General features: G+C 36.2%; 1 long non-coding RNA gene across 1 annotated transcript in view; it reads right to left on the reverse strand.

Moving 5' to 3' along the window:
- LOC129052881 (uncharacterized) overlaps positions 1–5,780 on the reverse strand; it is a 61,097-nt gene extending 55,317 nt beyond the window's left edge. Inside the window, exon 1 of the long non-coding RNA XR_008518007.1 lies at positions 585–5,780. This is a non-coding gene — a long non-coding RNA (uncharacterized LOC129052881). The remainder of the gene's footprint in view (positions 1–584) is intronic.
- Positions 5,781–16,063: the final 10,283 nt, after the last annotated feature.

Raw genomic sequence — 16,063 nt, forward strand, 5'->3', positions numbered from 1 at the left:
TTGGCAAAGAAAGCATAAATTATTAATTCAAGGTTACACATACTTTTCAGGGCTACATTCGCTAATACATAAAGTCTTTCAAAAAATATTTTTATTGTTCTGTTAAAAAATAAACCCTTAGGTTTTTTGAATAATTTTTTCACCAGATTAAAAATTGATCAGCTTTTGCTCTGGAAAATAATAAAATCTGTAGCAAGGCTGAAAGATTGATTTGTGGAGACTGTTACAGACAATGAATGTAGAGATGAAATAAGAGATGTTTTTTCTTTCTTCATCTATATTCAAATCTACCCTTTATGTGAAAGTTGAGTGAGGTCCATTAGTGTTATATTTACAGGTGCTGGATTATATATGAATTATATATGCCTGCCAAGAATTTCCCATTCAGGGCTTGCATTTGCACCTGGAGAATTTTATCTAATTTTTAAGTTAAGCCAAAAATGCATTTCACTCTCAACCTCACCAGTGAATTTTTTAAAAGGGATATTGGCAGAAGAGGAATAGCAGGGGTGATAGAGATTAATTCCAATGACAGAATAGGCTTTAAATAAACAGAAAATAGTAATGTGAGGAAATATACAGACACCATCTTATTTGCTGTATCCCACTCCGGAGAAATTCCTTTTTCATCAGTACATGTTGCTATAAAATAATCTTGCAGACTTAAATTTCAGAAGACGGGGGTTTTTGTGCATCCACCCAATTCAAAGTTGCTTTCAAGGGAGCTGGCATACTGAGACAATTTTCCAGGCAATAAGTTGGAATTTCCCAATTTCACCTAAAGGAGAAAATAGAAATACTTGAAATCTATTTTGTCTTGCTCAAGTTGGTGATGGAGTGATCTCTCTGATTTACAAAGTCCCCTCTCTGGAAACTAGTCGTGCCATTCTGTTTTTTACTTCAGGAACTTTTAACCCAATGGCTATTTTTAAGACCTATCATTGGAAATAGAGAAAGACGGAAATACATTTGGGAAAAGAACAAGGAAGGGAGGCATTGGCAGACATGAAGAAAAGTGTTCACACTTTAGAAAAGATTAACAGGAATGAGGCAAAGTCCATTTCTAAGGAGTTAACTTCCAGCTGTGGCCAGGAAGATCGCTGGGTGCCTGCAGAATGCCCTGCAGTGTTCTGATGAAAAACTGTATAAGGCTATCTTGTTGGAGCCACATAACCATGGCCATCAGGGAGGAGTGGTGAATAACACATTTTTTAATGAGTTTTGCAGATTAAATAAATGAAAGATGTCTGACATTTTCATCTTCAATCAATCAAGTAGTCTCTTTCAGGGACCATGTTTAGTCCTGAGAGATGGAAAAGATAATAATTCCTAGTGGTAAAATGAGAAGGATGTGGAATATGACAATGGAAGAGTAGGCTAATAAAACAATGCATCATACAACACAAAAATAATTAAAAATAGACATGTTGTTCATTCAGTAAAGAGTAATTAAATGCTTACTTGAAACAGGTGCCTTGTATGATAGGAGACACCTGGAAAATGATCAGTTAAGACCTATATCGCTACAAGCTCATTTTCCTTGAGTCCTGTTAAAAGAGTTTTTTGTGATGTTAGAAGTTGAAAACGAAATACAGCATTTCCCTCCATGTCTGAGTGTTTTTCTACATATATAATGTTGCCATGAATATTTTTTTTCAAGTCTAGACTCAGTTCCAGTAGGTCAGTTCCTGGTATGTCACACTCTCCTAGAGTCTCCAGATAATGAAAATAATCTTTTAAAACTGAAATGATGACCTTGTTTCTAAAACACCTACTATATGCCAGGAAATGTGTTACGGACTTTATGTATAATCTGTTTTATTCATTTAACCTTGAAAATAATCCTGCATGGTGTGGATCATTTATTGTGTCTTTACAGAAGGGGAATCTGAATGGAAAATAATTTAATGTATCTAAACTTCCAAGAAAGTGCTGAAGAATCTGAACTCAGTCTATCTTAGGCAAAAACTGAAGCTCTTTTAACTTGTCTGCCTCTAATGGATTCACAATCAGGTACCCAGTGATATGACCTGGCTCTGTGTTTCCACCCAAATTTCATCTTGAATTGCAATCTGAACTTTAATCCCCACGTGTTGAGGGAGGGACCTTGTGAGAGGTGATTAGATCATGGGGACAGTTTCCCCATGCTCTTCTTGTGATAGTGAGTGAGTTCTCATGAGATCTGATGGTTTTATAAGGGGCTTTTCCCCACGTCGTTCTGCACTTCTCTTTCCTGCCACCAAGTGAAGAGGACATGTTTTCTTCCCTTTCTGCCATGATTATAAGTTTCCTGAGGCCTGCCAGCTCAGGGAACTGTGAGTCGATGAAACCTCTTTCCTTTATAAATTACCCAGCCTCGGAAGTTCTTCATAGCAGTGTGAGAACAGACAAATACACCAAGGAAGACTGAAAACAATTTTTCTTCTTCCCTTTTCCTTTTCAACACAGCCATGACATTATATTGCAATGATGGGAGAGAAGGCATGATTTAAAACAATGGTTCTCAAGCTTAAACATGCATCAGAATCAGTGAGAATGGGAGTCCACAAGCTTTCTCTGTAGAAACCCAGATAATAAATATTTCTCATTTTGCAGTTCATATAGTCTCTATCACAATTATTCAACTGTGCTTTTGTAGCACTAGAGCAGTCACAGATAATACAAAGTGAATGAGTGATTGCATTCCAATAAACCTTTATTCACGGACATGAAATTTGAATTTCATATAATTTCCATGTGTTATGAATTATTCTTCTTCTTTGTAATTTTCCCCAATCATTTAAAACCGTGAAAATTATTCTTAGTTCAGAGGCATGAAAAAGCAAGTGGTGGTTCTGCTACTGGAAAGGGGTCCAGATCCAGACCCCGAGAGAGGGTTCTTGGACCTCATGTAAGAAAGAATTTGGGGTGAGTCCATAAAGTGAAAACAAGTTTTTAAGAAAGTAAAGGAATAAAGAATGGATACTCCACAGGCAGAGCAGTGGCTTGAGCTGCTGGACTGAGTATACTTATAGTTATTTCTTGATTATATGCTAAACAAGGTTTGGATTATACATGAGTTTTCCAGGAAAGGTGTGGGCAATTCCTGGAACTAGGGGTTCCTCCCCTATTTAGACCATATAGGGTTACTTCCTGCTGTTGCCATGGCATCTGCAAACTGTCGTGGCACTGGTGGGAGTGTCTTTTAACATGCTAATCCATTATAATTAGCATATAATGAGCAGTGGGGATGATCAGAGGTCACTTTTGTCACCATCTTGGTTTTGGTGGGTTTTTGCAGCCTTCTTTACTACAACAGTTCGGGTTTGGTCCCCCGGGGAGAACCATTCATTTACATAGTGGATGAAGAAAACAGGTCAAAAATGAGTAGCTTATGGGCCAGTTCTTCTTCAATAAAGTGCTGATATTTCTATTATTTTCATATTATTTTCAAATGTGCTTGTGCTACACGTACTTTCTTCTTTAATCAAATCAGTTGCCAACATTTGAAAATTTGGATATTTACATAAAATCTGAGGTTTTGGGACTGTTCTTGAAAAATGCAGAGAACAAGCAATATAAAAGCTGCATTCCTACCTGGTAATCCTTGCTCCACTCAGGAAGAGCTGATGCCCCGTATGAAGAGCCATGGGCTTTTCCTAGTTAGTCATTGTATGACTTCATTCTTATACTGCTAAAAAGAACTTACCTGAGACAGGGTAATTTTGAAGAAAAGAGTTTAATTGACTCACAGTTCTGCAGGCTGAGCAGGAAGCATAGCTGGTAGGCCTCAGGAAACTTACAATAGGCAGAGGCAAAGGAAAAGCAAGCACGCCTCACCATGGCACAGGAGGGGAGAGAGCGAAGAGAGTCAGTGTGACACAATTTTAAACAACCAGACCTCCTGAGAACTCACTCACTATTATGAGAACAGCCAGGGGGATATCCACACCCATGATCCAATCACCTCCCAGCAGGTCCCTCCCCCAACACTGGGGATTACAATTCAACATGAGATTTGGGTGGGGACACAGAGCCAAACCGTATCAGTCATTCTCGTCCTTTATTTATCTGGCCTCTGTGGTTTGCCTTCACCATTCCTAAAGTACACTAATAGAGAAGGAACACTCTACCTTACATCAGAGGACTTATTAAATAACACATCATTTGTACCAGGCATGGAGCCATATATCATATAGATGTACACAGATGACCCTAGAACAATCTAGGTTTGAGCTACATGGGTCTGCTTATACACAAATTTTTTTTAATAAATACGTTGGAATTTTTTTTATTGAGATGGTGACAATTTTTAAAAACTCACAGATAAACTGCATGGCCTAGAAACATTGAAAAAAATAGGAAAAACGCATGTCATTAATTCACAAAATATATTCATGTCACGAATGCATAAATCACACACATTTGTTAACACATATGTATAACACGAACATATGATAAACAGTTGGCTAACACATACGTGTGTATAACATAAACAGTTGGTTAATACATACATATGTGTTAACATATATGTGTTAACCTATGTATGTGTTAACCAACAGTTTAGTTATAAACATACATATGAAAAACAGTTGGTTAACACATATGTATGTGTTATACATAAACACATATGTATGTGTTTATGCTATCAGTAAGGCTTCTGGCCAACAGGAGGCTGTAAGTAGTTAAGTTTTTGGGGGAAGTCAGAAGTTATATGCAGATTTTGAACTGTGCAGAAGGTCTGCACCCCTAACAATTGCATTGTTCATGGGTCAATTGTATATAATTGTATTCATTTATCCATTGGCCAGCTATGTAGGCATAGTGTCTTAGTCTGTTGTTGCTGCTATAACAAAATATCTTAGGCTGGGTAATGTATAAAAACAGAAACTTATTTCTTACAGTTCTGGAAGCTGTGCAGTCCAAGGTCAAGGCACCTGCATGTGGTGTCTACTGAGAGCCTTCTTGCTGCGCCCTCTCATAGCAAGACAGAATACACTCACTCCCTCAAGCCATTTTATAAGGGTCATGGTCCCATCTGTGACACTCCACCCTCATCACCTAAGGCTCCACCCCTTAATACTATCACATGACCAATTAAATTTCAACATGTGAATTTGGAGGGACACATGAAGACCCTCGTACATTTGCTACCTCCATTTACTAGGTACAAAAAGAGAATTACAAGGTTAAATAAATTGCCTAAGATTACACAGTTCACATGTAGGAAAGACAACTGAATGCCAGATCTGTCTTACTCTACATTGCATGGCCTCTTCTCTACCTATTAAGCCTCTAACCTCTCAAGCAGAGAGCAAAGGAAATATCTCCCACAGCAACTGCTAAATCAAAACATGAAAAGTTTGCTTTGTAGATGTGCAATAAAATATATGGCAGCAGGTTGTTTACCAGAAATGAATATCAAATTTTATAAATTTTGTATCACTTCTAGTTTCATGGCTTTTTAAAAATGCAGCAGTAGCTTTTCTTAAAAAATGCTTTCCTTTGCAAATCTTGCATATTATTTTATTCCCCAACACATAATTGCATACCAATCAGTTTTATTTTTTATTCTTCAACAGGCAATATTTATTTAAAATATCTCTGATTTGGGTCTTCAAAAAACAAGCTACGTCTTGAATAGGAGAATCAGAATTGACGTTGTTAAAGACTGGCTATGCTATTTGGAATTGCCATGGGAGACTGGTTCAAAGGTTATATGTCAAAACCACTTCAGAAATTTATAAACTTCAGGAATACTATATATTTATGGAAAAATCAGCATGATTAATAGTTGTTTTAATCTATGTGATGTTATAAAAGTACACGTAACATACACTACATTGCAATATATATAGATGACAAAGCGATATATGCTAGGGGAAGTTTTTATAAGTATATAAGCTAATATATTTTATGAAATATAAAATAATATTGCTATAATTTTTATATTAAATATTGTATTTATATATTTTTTATTATAAATTTATATATTAATATATAAAATATATTAAAACTTGTGATCTATATTACAACTTGTGATATATACTAAAATTTATTTTTTAATCCATACAATGTCATAAAAGTGTATCTAAAGCATGCTCTTTGTAGTACATATAAATATATATAAATATAAGTATATATAAAAATGAGTACATATATACATATATGCAGTTACTATATATGGTATAAATATATACTGTGTAAGTAAATATATATGTATACAGTAACTATATATGTATATATAGCAATGCATTGGTTAACAATGGGACTACGTTTGAGAAATGGGTCATTAGATTTCATCATTGTGCACATCACAATGTCCTTACACAAACAAAGAAGGTGTAGTTACTACACACTTAGACTGTATGGTACAGCCTACTGCTCCTAGACTGCAAACCTTCACAGCATATTACTGTACTGAATATTGTAGGCAATTGTAACACAATGGTATTTATGTATCTAAACATATCTAAACCCAGAAAAGGTATAGTGAGAACATGATATTATAACCTTATGGGGCCACGATCATCTATACAGTCTATTGTTGACTGAAATATTATATGTTGCATGACTGTATGTTTATATTTACATGTATATAGACATAAAACAAAGAGTACATTTTAGATTTATTTTTATGACATAGAAATTTAAACTGTTGATGGAGAGTCAAACTCTGTAAAATATTTGAAGAGATTTACTCTGAGCCAAATACGAGTGACATGGCCTGTGACACAGCCTTCAGGAGGACCTGAGAACATGTGCCCAAGACTGTCGGGGCACATCTTGGTTTTACATTTCAGGGAGACATGAGACATCAATCAAGTACATTTAAGATATACATTCCTTTGGTCCAGAAAGGTGAGACAACTCAAAGCTGCAGGAGTGGGGGATGGGAGGGGTGGGGGGCCTTTCAGGTTATAGGTAGATTTAAAAGTTTTATTATCAATAGAAAGGAAGGAATGTCTGGGTTAGGATAACAGATTGTGGAGAACAAAGTTTCATTATGCAGATGAAGCCTCCAGGTAGCAGGCTTCAGAGACAATAGACGGTAAATGTTTCTTATCAGACTTAAGGTCTCTTGATGTTAAATGCTGATCGGCTTTTCCTGAATTCCACAAGGGAGGAAGGCATAATGAGGTATGTCCGACCCCCCACTTCCGGTCATTTAACTGGAACCAGTCTTTCAGGTTAAATTTTGGAGTGCTCTGGCCCAGAGGAGGAAGTTCATGCCATGGTTGGGGAGGGGGGCTTAATTTTGATGTAAACCACAATTGTTCACAATTGTTTTTAACATGTGAATTTTGGGTAACATATGAAGACTCTACTACATTTGCTACCTCCATTTTCTAGGCACAAAAGGAGAATTACAAAGGTTAAATAAATTGCCTAAAATTACACAGCTCATATGTAGGAAAGACAATTGAATACCAGATCACACATATCAGGTATTCAATTTTAATCTACAATATGCATACAATATATAAATATATATAATATAAATATGTATTTGTATCTAAATAGATATTTTGTTATATATACACATATATGTGTGTGTATACACACATATATGTGTATATATATATATTTCACACACGTAAGACATTCTTATCCGAATTCGTATTGATTATGAGAACCATGATCCCTGGATGTTACTCTATGTTCAGTTATTTAATTAATTTTCAAGAGCTATATTTTTCCGTTCTGTGATCGCACTGTGTGTGTGTGTGTGTGTGTGTGTGTGTGTGTGTGTTTGTGGACGCACGTGCACTATTTCTCTGGAACCCTTTCAGCGGTTTTCCCACAAGATTCAGAGTTACACAGAGTTGGGGCCGTGGGATGTTCATTGTTGCGCCTCCAGTATTGATCCCAGCCCCTAAAATATACTCTGTACTCCTTGCGTGCTCAGGAAATGCACAATAATGTCGCCCCTCTAAGGCATAGCCAGCAGTTTTGCAGCTATTGTGTGCAGTGAACACACCAAAACCTGCAGAAAAGCTTTTTAACCCGAAACAACTGTTATTTGGATTAGAAACAAAAAGAGAAAATCCTGTCTATGAACGCTTTAACACTAAGATTATCATCCGGAAGAAAACTGAAGAGCTGAATTCACATTTAATGTATTTTCCAGTATAATTTATATATAATAAGAACATTTTAATTTGTATGAAACTTTTCTTTTTATTCTTTTCTTTCTTTTTTTTTTTTTTCAGTAGCTTTTGCCCCTTTCAAGTAGAGTCCTGCCTTTGACCACATTGCGGGAGCTCAATCTCTTCACTGAATTGACAGATCAAAAGACCTAGGAATTTTTTCCAGAAATCCTGGCATGGTTAACTACACTCCGGCCTGCCATGTTTGTCTGTAAAAGAACAGGAAACTGCTTTGAGGAGATGCAAAAGGAGATAAATGTGAGTGACACTGTTAACATTTAAAATAAAGGGAAATGCCAGCAGAGACCAGGAATGGAAATGATTGTCTTTTTCTCTGCTGGTTAAATGAAGAACCTTGTCCACGCTCCTTCTGTGATTTAAATGTAATTTCTCTTTTATTTAATCTTTGGAAGGATTTTCGTTTGTCTACATGAAAAGTAGAAGTTCTCTCTTCAGTTTTCAGGGCTGTAGATGGACTTAGGAGTGGCAATAAATGATTGCAAATAGATTCTTGGTGGGTAAAGTCTTATTAGCGCAATGGCTCAGAAGTACTGAAAACAAAGATTTTTAAAATTCAAACAGGCTGAAGTGGAGAAAAATATACTTAATCAAATTCACAATGTCTAAGTAGTACATAATAATGCTATATTTTTAGAGAACACAAGCACTATCTTTTTAAAAGGAAAGTTAAAACTTTTGCTCTGAACACATATATAAATACTGAAAATAACTGTCATTTAATCTAAACATTGGTTAACATAGGCCGGACATTTTACTGGATAACAAACCCAAAGCCCTTCAGTGAAAATGCTACATTGTTTTGTTTTGTTTCTCTTGGTGCGTTGAAACATGCTTTGCAGTTTTCCCTGAACATGTTCTTCTGTCAGATTTGCCCTGAAGTGTTCAACCAACTCATTTCATGCTTACCCAGCGTTTCCTGTTTGGATAAGTATTAGAAGAAACTAACACAAGTACTCAATTTAGCATGCAAAAAATCACCTTGGTAATTTGAGCCTGAGATGGCAAGAACAAAGCAGTTGCCTAGCTGAATTTATTACATTTAAACTCATTTTTCATATTACTTTACATTTTTCTTTAAGACTAGAGAACATAGGTTGTACAATTCTGATTCTTTAGAAAATGTTGACACTTCTTGTATGCCTAGGACATTGTTAATTTTTCTAAAATGTAATATCTTAAAAAGATTGTGGATGGAAAATTCAGTGTATATCTCATGACGCATCCTTATTAATCGTATTGTTCAAAATGTAACATCTCTACTTCTGAAACCACCTTTGCAAAATTATAACTGAGGAAATTATGACACTAAAAGAAATCAGACCTAACCGACTCCATCTTGCTTCTAACCTTTAAGCTGTCCTTGTTTATTCCTGGGCATAGGCCGAACTAACTTTGGGAAGGAATTCAGTTCATGGTTTGATTCTGAAACAAAATTGACAATAGCCCTTTCCCAAAAAGACCCCCTTCTTGTCTGGGGACCAGTCTACCTTTGTGGAACTAACAAATTAGCTACGAGATTAGAAATTACAGTTTAGGGATCATGCAGCCTCTGGCTCTAAGAGTCTGAACCTCCCCAAATTGCTCCTGGGAATAACATCACTGTTGTAAAACCTAAGATCGGTGCTCTGCTCCCCGAATGCTCAGGGAGACTGATTTGAGTAATAATAGAACTCCAGTCTCCCACACAGCCAGCTCTGCGTGAATTACTCTTTCTCCATTGCATTTCCACTGTCTTGATAGATCAGTTCTGTCTAGGCAGCAGGCAAGGTGAACTCATTGCGTAGTTGAACTTCTTTATTTATTATTATTTGACAGTTTGATCTCTTCAATTTCCAAACTTAAATTCCTTATAGACAAAATTTTTCCTGAAGCTTTGTCAGTCATACTTGATATGGTTTGATGCTATATTGTATGGTTCCACATGTTTTCAAATGGGCAAACTTTCTTATTCTACAATTTTCTTATCTAGAATATAGCATCTTCCTTGAACCTTTAATTATAAATTGTTCATCTAAATTCTATATAGTCAGACAATAAAATTGCTACCCCAAAGCAGACATTTCTTAGAAATACAGAAAGAATTAAACATAAAAAAAAGACATATTAGACTTTGTCAAAGGTAAATTGTTTACTTATCAAAGCATACTGTTAGTAAAGTTATAAATAGTTTATTATAAACAGTTATAAAAATAAGCCAAAGACTGACAGGAAAATAGCTTCAATACATATCTATGATAAAAGACTTCAATGTAGAAGATTTAAGAAACTAAAGCATCAATAATAAAAAAAAAGCAATCCACTGAAAAATGAGAAAATTTTAGTAAAGAAAATAGAGAAATGGCCAATAAATACAAAAAAAAGATGTTCAACATGATTAGTCATCAGAGTATACAAATTAAAACCATGAAAACATCACTTCCCACCAACTGCAAGAATTGAAATTTTAAAAAATGGTAGTTGCATAAATTGGTACTTTCCCATATTGCTGATGGAAACCAGCATTTTCTTATAAAACCACACATACTGACCCTATAGTCTATACTTCCATGCTTAGTATTGACCCAAGATAAATAATATTTTTATGTCCACAAAATACTTCAGCAAGAATATTCATAAAAACTTTATTTCTAATAACCAAAGACTGTAAATAATGCAGAGGCCATCAACAGAAGAATGGTGGTATACTCATACAATGGAATATTACTCAGCACTGAAAAAGAGCAAACCACTGATGTATGGAACAATATAGAAGGTGAAATATGGTCTGGGTGCATATGAACTTCAAGGAAAAGAATCTAATCTATGGTGACGAAAATGAGAAAACTTGATGCCTATATTGGGTGGTGGAGACACACTGGAAGTAACCATAAGGGAACTTTCTTATGGTCATGGAAATGTTCTACATTTTATTTAAAATGCTGGTTACATGAGAGTAAGCGTTTATTAAAATGCATCAAATTGTACACTTAAGATTTGTGCATTTCATAGCATGTAAATTTTAATATATTTAGACACAAAAAAATGTGAAATGTGAGGAAAACATATAAAATAAACTTATTTCTTATATAAAATAAAAAAATTTCTCAAATGCATGAAAGCTAATTATCTCATTGAAGTTATTAACTATCTATTTTAAGAATAAAGGACAAAATCTACTTATGTTTTCTTTCAAAATCTCTTAAGTAATTAAAGGGCTAAAAAATGAAGAACAAAACAAGATATTCATTATCATCATTATTATTTGACATCATTTTGCCATTTTATCCCAAAACAAAATTTTTCTCCAACCAGGCCAGGCCTAGTGGCTCAAACCTGTAATCCCAGCATTTTGAGAAGCTGAGGCAGGAGGATCGCCTGAGCCCAGGAGTTTAAGACCAGCCTGAGACCCCATCTCTACAAAAAAAAAATAATAATAATAATCCCCCATCATAAATCTATTATGATTGAAAAACATGATTGACAGTGATGAAGCTGACTAACTTGTTTATTCAGAACCAGGAATACAAATTTATCTAGAAATTTCCCTCCAGACCAAAAAAAAAAATGCAGTTTTCCCATTGAAGAGTGATGATTATTTTTGTTTCAGGATATCAGTGAGTCATGCACACTATAAAAGAAGTATTATCAGAGTAGTTGTAGGTTGTAGATGTAAAATATGGAGTTATCATTTAACCTGTGTTCCCTTGGACTGAATCGTGGGACTGAAGGAGAAAGACTGCAAAGATTCCCTTTATGGAATCAGCATAAGCATGTTCCCCTGTTTAGGACTATCTACAACTTATTTCTTCTGCACCAAAAAGGATAGCTTTTTCAACTTCAGTTGGGAGAAAAGGGTCCAGTGATGCTAAGAAGAAAAAGCAATAACAATGAGCCCCTGCACCCTCTTGACTTACATAATCCACCAAAAGCAAACTCAGCCAAAGGTACAGAGAGCAAGTGGAGGCAACCTTGAATAAGGAGGCTTCCAGGATTCAGGAGGATTAACATATCAGCACTCAGATCTTCTTTGAGTTCTATGCTACTTCTAAGCTGGTTAGAAATGGTTTGCAAATTCTGTCATTTCCTTGGTCTACACAGTTACAGAACAAATTCTGTTTTATATATGTAAAAAGTGTGCACCTCTTTCTTTTTCTCTATATCTCTGTGTTCTTTTCCCCTTTGGAGAGGGGAGATTTTGGCCTGGAAACAAATTAAAGATACAAAGTCTAAATGGATTATTTCTTTAAAGTTAGTTAAGCCTGAGAAAGCACTTTTTTTAACTCTAAAAATTCAAGATACAGGTATAATACAAACACATTGCACGGAAGTTAGAGAATAAAAATTTGGGGTTTTGTTTGCTTTTATGTTTTTTAACTCTATTTGCTATTGGGTAAGTTCTTGACTCTGCAGACACTCATGACAATAAGTCTCACTGTATTTATTGAGAATCATGTTGCATTCTGAAAATTTTTTTCTTTTTTTCTTTTCTTTTTTTTTTGAGACGGAGTCTCGCTCTGTCACCCAGGCTGGAGTGCAGTGGCTCAATCTCTGCTCACTGCAAGCTCTGCCTCCCGTGTTCATGCCATTCTCCTGCCTCAGCCTCCCGAGTAGTTGGGACTACAGGCGCCAGCCACCATACAATTTTTTGTATTTTTAGTGAGACGGGGTTTCACCGTGTTAGCCAGGATGGTCTCGATCTCCTGAGCTCGTGATCCGCCTGCCTAGGCCTCCCAAAGTGCTGGGATTACAGGCGTGAGCCACCGTGCCCAGCCTGAAAATATTTTTACATATGTAGATGTGAAAGTATATTGTGGAGAGCTGAAGTTTTGGTATTAGATAGATAGATAGATAGATGATTGATAGGATGGAGAGATAGATACATGATTGATAGATAGAGATGTTAGATGATAGATGAATGATAGAGATAGGTGATAGAGAGATAGAGATACATGATTGATAGATGATAGAGATAAATTATTGATAGAAACAGATGATAAGTAGATATAGATATTGATAGAGAGATATAGGTGATAGATAGCTAATAGATGATACATAGATAATAGATGATAGATATAGATGACTGATATAAATGATAAGCAATAGATTATACAGATAGATAGATAGATAGATAGATAGATATAGATAGATAGATAGATAGATAGTGAAGGGGATTAGAATATGCTACCCCAAATGTGTCATTTTGGCATAAGGATTATTTTTTAGCTGAATGTACCTGACAAGCAACACATAGGGGAAGAAATCTCTGCTCTCCCTCTTAAAATCATGACATAAATTTCACTTTTTAAAGTTGATGTAAATTTCTATTTGTAAAGGGTTCCCCTTTCCCATAAGTGATTTAGTAAGGTGTAATAAACCTTACTAAATGATTCTTAACTACCATATGTTTCCTAATCACCTTCCCACAATTTATTGTCCCAAGAAGCCCAAATCCCCTCCCCACCTCTTTTTTTTTTTTGTCTTGTCATTTCTTCACAATTCATCACCTCTTGTGAAAGTGGTAGATAAGCCCTGGGGTCTAACTGCCTCTTTCAGTTTTTGACCTCTTTCCTGTGGGGTCCTCATGCACATAAAAAAATTAACATTAATAAAGAAACATATGCCTTTTTAAATCTATATTTTGTCTATTTAGATCACAGGCCCCAGTCACAGAACCAAAGAGATAGAAGAAAAGTTTTTTGCCTTCCTTACCATTAGTATGTAGATAGATAGATAGATAGATAGATAGATAGATAGACAGATAAATGGATAGGCAGACAAGGTAGAAACAAAGGATGGATAGATATAAGGATGGATGGATGGATGGATGGATGGATGAATGGATGGATGGATGGTTAGGCAGATAGATATGTAGAGAAAGGTGATAAGTAAAAAGATTCCAAGTTCTGTCTTCACCAGAGTGTTATTTAGAGGACTAAATAAGATAATCTATATCAATATCTATTATTGTCTGCTGTAAAAATTTTATTACTATTTTTCATGTTCTCCTACATTATTATTTCTGAATGAACATTTCCACTTATTGAAACACTTCCTTTTTTAAGCAATAAATTGTGTGTAGTGAATGCAGTAAAAAAGCACTGGGAAGAGAACACGTTTTTAAAACTTTGAATTCCCCATAACTCTTATCAATAAAGTTGCCTTCTCTGGGGTCTTCAGTCCACTCTGCTTCCTACAGAGTTTAGATTCCAATGGCTATTGTCTTTAATACTCTCAGTTCAACTAATCAGCCATCTCCAAGAACCCTCATTGCAAGCACTGCTGGGGTAAAAACAGGCACTAAACTTATCTGTCATTACTGCCATCAATATAAAATCCAACAGGAATGAGTCCTTGGAGCTGGTGATGATGGCTCATGCCTGTAATCCCAACACTTTGGGAGGCTGAGGCAGGCAGATCTCTTGAGCTTAGGAGTTCAAGACCAGTCTTGGCAAGACCCTGTCTCTACAAAAAATACAAAAATTAGCCAGGCATGGTGGTGCGTACCTGTAGTCCCAGCTACTAGGGAGGCTGAAGTGGGAGGATCACATGAGCCCAGGAGATCAAAGTTGCAGCAAGTTATGATCACAGCACTGCACTCAAGCCTGGGTGACAGAGTGAGACCCTGTCAAAAAAATAAAATAAAATAAAAAAATGGGGGTGGGGTGGGGAGGGAAATGAGTCCTTGGACCAGATGTTAAAATATCTGGGCTGTAGCCTGTAGTTCTCTTTTGGGCCCACCATTGACTAGCAATTACTTTGGGAAAATCTCTTTACATTGTTTGTATCTCAGTCTTCTCTATACCAAATCTTGTTACCTTGCCCTCACTGCTAATGGAGACAGAATAAACCTCGTGAGATTAAATTACAGCATGTTATGTTTTCTAAAAGCAAGAGAGATAAACATTGGCCCGGAGATATATAGTGGCTCCCTATTCTTGGCTGCCTGACTATGTTCTATCCCAGGATACCATTATGCACCAACTCTGGTAATCCCATCTCTTCTGCCATGCATGGCAGAAAGACATTTACGGGATGGGGCTCCTGGGAAACAGGCCAGTCAACTCTCCTTCTATCAAGATGCAGACGAGGAAGGCCTGGTTGCTGTCAGCAACTGCCTGTGGCTATGATGATGCTGATGCTATAAAAGGCAATGTGAGGGGACAGCTGAGTTATTGAAGCAAGCTTTTCTGAGTTCTGCCCTACACCTGAATTTAGTGGTTTAAGTAGAGCTGTCTGTGCTTTACAGCCTATCACCTCTCCATTCATGTTTATTATTAAAGTATCTTCACTTATTGGCCAGGCGTGGTGGCTCACACCTGTAATCCCAGCACTTTGAGAGGCCCAGGCAGGCAGATCACTTAAGGTCAGGAGTTTGAGACTAACCTGGCCAACATGGTGAAACCCGTCTCTACTAAAAATACAAAAATTAGGCAGGCATGGTGGTGCATGCCTGTAGTCCCAGCTACTCAGGAGGCTGAAGCAGGAGAATTGCTTGAACCCAGGAGGCAGAGGTTGCAGTGAGCCAAGATCGTGCCACTGCACTCCAGCCTGGGTGACAGAGAGAGACTCCAACTCAAAAAAATAAAAATAAAGTATCTTCACTTATTAATCATCTGCTGCAGGACTGGAACTGAAGAGTACAAACTATGCACAAAGCACAGCCTCTGTGAGATCTTACAATATTTTCTTTCTAAGTTTGTTTGTTGAAACTGCAAATTGATCGTCAGAAAAGTCACTCCTTTGTAATTCAAACATCTCTCCAAAAAGGTGAATTATTTTTCTTCTTTATTCAACTGAAAATGTACATGTTATTTTGTGTCCAATATAGTTAACTGTCAAAAACCTAAGGTGATTTTCCAAGTATCTTTTCTGAAAATGTTTTGATTTGTGTGCTTACTTTTTCTTTCATCTCAAGATGGACCCACAAAGAATAA

The sequence above is a fragment of the Pongo abelii genome, chromosome X, assembly GCF_028885655.2.
Source record: "Pongo abelii isolate AG06213 chromosome X, NHGRI_mPonAbe1-v2.0_pri, whole genome shotgun sequence".
Lineage (NCBI taxonomy): Eukaryota > Metazoa > Chordata > Mammalia > Primates > Hominidae > Pongo > Pongo abelii.